Here is a 4882-nt window from a genome sequence, read left to right on the forward strand (position 1 = left end):
GCGGTGCCGGTGCCGGCGAGCCCGCGAGGTGTCTGGGAGTTGGGCGAGCGCTGCCGACTTGGAGGCTCTTATACCTCCGTGCAGGCGGAAAGTTTGGGGGCAGCAGTGTCATTGGCCTGACGTGGGGAGGAGGGACTTTTCGAAGTTTTATAGGAAAGTTTCCGCTTTCCAGCCCCCCTTCCCCGTCCCAACCCCCCTTCCTCGAGGTCTAACAATTCGTCCTCCCAAACCATTCAAAAGCGACCTGGCCCGGGCGGCCGGCCCCTCCGCCCGCCTTCTAGCTGCCCTCCCCCTTCCTTCTCCGCCGCCCTCCTCCCGCAGGAGGAGCGATTTCCTTTCGCGCCCGAGCGCGCGGGCAGCACCCCCGCACCCGAGCGCAGCGCCGGGAAGCTGCGGGAAGGGACCGTCCCGCGGTGGCAGCCCCACCCGGAGTGGCCGTGACATCAGCGGTGGCAAGAGCTTCCACGCAGTGGGTGATGTCTCCTCTTGCCCCAGATCCCTCTTGGTCTGCGGGGCCGGTTTGAGATGACTAGGGCAGGGGGGAGTGGCAAGAAATCTGACAACCGGGGAGCCCACCCAACGGTCAGGTAGACGAACCCTGGAGTCCGGAGGGCCAAACCGCGGCAGCCCGGCCCTGAGGTCGTAGGCGTTTCTGAAGACGTGGCTGTGCCGAGGGGGCTGCGGTTCCGCGCCCCGGCCTCCTCTCTCACCCATCCCGGAGAAGCATTTGAGGCCCTCCTTTTTCCTTTACAGTGACCCAGTCTAGGGGTTCCCAACACCAAAAAGACTGCGCCCCCGAAAGGTGCTACGAGGAGACAGAAGTTCCTTCTCCCTTTCTCGGAAGGAATCCTGTCCTTGGGGAAGGGACTCGAGCCGGGGATGAGGACTGGGGAAGTGGTGGCAGCGCAGCGCCTTCCGGGCGGCCCTGGTAGAGGCGCTATCACCCCAAGGAGGACAACCCTGTGGTCATTTCACCTCCACTCCCAAATTAGGCCCCGCATTGTGACCTTGAAAGGTCAGTTCCTAAGAGAATTGAAGTGGGATTTCACTGCGCCCGGACACCGGGGCTGTCTGACCTGAGAGCTCCCATTCCTAGTCCCCACTTGAGTAGGTGGAGTGAGCAATCATGCTTCCTGCGCCCTTAACAATTCCAATTATTTGAGCACGTTTACATTTGAAGCATTTCTACCTAATGATTGAAACAGAAAAGCAACCCATCTTTGCAATCCTACACTTGTTTCTTTTGGGGGGGATAGGGGTAATATATACCTTTCGTGTTTATCTTTTACATTGCAAAGTAAACTGAAGGCCGAAGTCAGTAGTCAGTGGTTTGGGCAGATTTGGGGGGAGCCAAATTTTGTGCCCATGCTTGGATCTCTACAAACTAAGGTCCAATCACGGGTTCCCCAGTCAGTACACTTCCATGAGAACCGTTAAATCAGGGAAGCACCCCTATCTGGGCTGGACCGAGGGTATAGGCTGCTGATATCCCAAGGAAGAGGCAGAAGCCCAGGAGACACGCGGGCAGCACACGTGGCTGTGCCCTGCTGAGGTTCGCAGCTTGAAACGCTGGTTTTGGAGCGCCTTGGGCCAGCTGAAGAGCTCAACATTTTGGGGGAAGTGAGGGAAGAGTTACCTTCCCCGGAGCGATAAACAAGACTATGCTTTAATGGGAGGGACGACGTGCAGTGTTTGACCCTCCCCTTTTACAGAAGTTTTCAGAGACAGTGACCACAGATTGCCAACTGGCCTGCACCGTGAACCGCTGTCATATTTTACAATGACAGCTCGTCTGAAAATCAGATGCTACTTGACCTCCACTTAATTTCACTGCACGCGTGCAGTTCTCAAAACAAAGTCACCCTGCAACCTTGGTTTTGCACCTTCCACCAGCAGAATTTTCTCTCTTGGAAGCCCTTGGAAAATAAGACAGAAGAAATTCTGCCCTACTTTCTATCAAATATTCTTTTATAAATCTGAGTTGCCGAACATTCTGTGGCTGCAGAAATCTCGCAATTTCTTTTTCACTTTAGTAATTGCTCTTTTGAAAAGATCGATCTCAAATCTTTGTTTTGTTTGGTTTTCTTTTCTTTTTTTTTTTTTTTTTTTTTTTTTTTTTTTTTTTTTTTTTTTTTTTTTTTTTTTTTCAGCTGAGTTCTCAAAAATAAAGAGATCGAGTGATTGGATTCTCCTTTGTGACTACGGGTAAGCAAGACAGTTGAAGTGTGGGCAAAGTGTAAAGGAAACCTTACCTGACCACGGGGAATTGGGAAGGGGGGGAGCAAGCTGGAGGAGAAACCGAGTCCACTACAGCACAGCAGCCAGAGGTCATTAGCCAGCCTGACTTGCAAAGTCATCAATCTGCAAGACCAGTTCTTAAACAAATGAGCCCAGCCCTTCGACCCACTCTAAACTTCCAGAGAATGAAGAGCTGCCGGCCAATGGGTATGGAGAACCCCCAGGGTTAAAGGAACTCTCAGGTTGCCAGTAGGCTTAGAAGAGAGTTTGAAAATGAATGACCTAATTTGAACCATCTTGGCCATAGAATCTTTCAGACAAGGTCACAATTGATGACTTTAGCTCGGAGAAGAACTTTATCTTGAAGAAGTGGAGGATGAATCTTATTTCTGAGTTCTTTAGTGGGGCTGAGTTGCAACTCTATCTAACATTTTATCTAACAATTTTCTTTTCTACACTTACTGGAGCAAGAATGATTCCCTTTTTGTGTTGAACAGGCAGATCAAAGTTTGGCTATCTCATCTATGCAACAATAGTGGTAACTTCCACAATGTTCAGCTTAGTATAGAAAGGCTAACCATTTCAGACTTTCAAAACAGTCTTAGAAATTTCCCTTTGAAGTTGAACTCAGCCTGACTGGAAAGATGTTGAGTGGAGGACTACCTTCTCTGGGAATGCTAGATTAATTGACATTCAATCATTTTGACGACTTTTAAAATAAAGTCTTTGGGGGGGGAAATGGAACTGAATATAAAACAATTTTTTTTTGCACTGGAATAATTTAAAACAAGCTTTGTTTTCAAACTGCAAACTTGGCTTCTTTGCAGTCCTTTCTGAGGAATGTGTGTTGTGTTAAAATTTGAAAAAAAAATGCTGTTAGAAGTAACAGATTTAGAAATCTCATAGTGAGCATATGCAGTAAGTATGGAAGTATCCTTACAATTTGAATATGTACTGCCATTCTTTCAGCAACCATCAATTATAAATACTTTTAGATAAGGAAAAGAAACACATACATTGCAGAATTATTAATAAGCTGGTAAAATTTGGAGTTTGGCCTTCCACAAAGGTGAGTACTTCAATCTGTTTCTACTCTCTTTTTCCTCCTCAGTGTTTAAAAGTCCTAACACCTGTTTGTTTAGCTTTGAGTTTTTTTTGTCTTATCATTTCTCTGAATTGCATGAATGAAGCACAGGAGCATCCACACAGAAGGGAGTGCAAATTGGAAACACTGCAGTTGAGCGGATCTCCGATGAGGTTGCATTATCTCAGATTTCATCTTGTTTTAATCACTCCAAAGGGGTTGTCTAGTTTGTCATTTAAATGAGAGCATTTTATTAAAGTGGAATATAAAGTTTGTGTCAGCCTGAGTGACTTTGATAACAGTGAAAAGCAGAATCTTCTTTGGCGACCCAAGTAGCCTTAAGGATGTTTGACCACCTTTGCCCCAAGTAAGAACTTATTCTTTCTCTTTTAATGATTAGTTCATCAATTTGACTGATTCTACTTGTCCCTTTTGGAATTATTTAAGGATAAGGAAGTAAAATAATAAATCTGAAGCTTTTAACCCAGAAATAAAATGAAAAAGTAAAAAACAGAAGAGATTGAGGTGCCAAGAGCACTTCAAATGAGTAAATTAAAATTTAAATTTAAATTAAAATTTAAAATATCTGACATTCTGTACTCCAAATGGAATTATTTAAGGATAAGGAAGTAAAATAATAAATCTGAAGCTTTTAACCCAGAAATAAAATGAAAAAGTAAAAAACAGAAGAGATTGAGGTGCCAAGAGCACTTCAAATGAGTAAATTAAAATTTAAAATATCTGACATTCTGCACTCCAAATAGGGATGGAGGATGGAATGTGGAAGCAGATTCAACTTACAAAAAGAACAGGATCAGAGTGTGGAAACATGAAATCTTAAAGAGCCACCCCCTTTTTTTTCCTACTTATTTATTTTTTAGCTTATGGACTATGGGGGCTGGAGAGCTGATGTTCCACCTTTGCGACCAGTTTACCTTATTGAAATATACTCTTACTTCATTTATTTCGAAGACTTGCAGGAAGAACTGATGAAATAATGTAAGAAAGGCACAGGTATTCATAAGAATTTTTATCAGGGTCACAGTTTTCCTATATGGTAAGAATTAATAAGTTGCTTTTAAAATCATCTAATGATCAGTAATTTAAGTATAAATCAAGTGATTTACAGGTTATGTTTTTCCAATTAAATTTCCCTTTTTGATTACTCATAACTTTCACCTTTCTTCATTTCAAGGTATTTCCTTTTTTTCCTCAAATGGCTTTTCCTGAAGCCTGAAGTCCTATTTGCATTGTTTAGTTTGGGTGCTCCTGCAGCAAACATGTTGTTTTGGCCAGTGACCACAAGAGGACACAGTTTCCCAGATAACTTTGTCTAAAAGAAACAAGAGGAAAGCTAACAAAGTAACAAAAATACCACACCATTAATGGCTGTCACTTTGGAGATGTCTATGTGATTGATGCCACTTTTAATATATTTTAGAAATATCAACTTAAGTCAATTGGCATTTAAGCCTTACGTGTTTTGAAGATACCTTTTAAAATGTAAAACATATTTTTAAAAGCATATGTTTGTGAAAATATACTAAAATGCAACTTGGT

This window comes from Tupaia chinensis, unplaced genomic scaffold (assembly GCF_000334495.1).
Source record: "Tupaia chinensis unplaced genomic scaffold, TupChi_1.0 Scaffold000410_1, whole genome shotgun sequence".
Taxonomy (NCBI): Eukaryota; Metazoa; Chordata; class Mammalia; order Scandentia; family Tupaiidae; genus Tupaia; species Tupaia belangeri.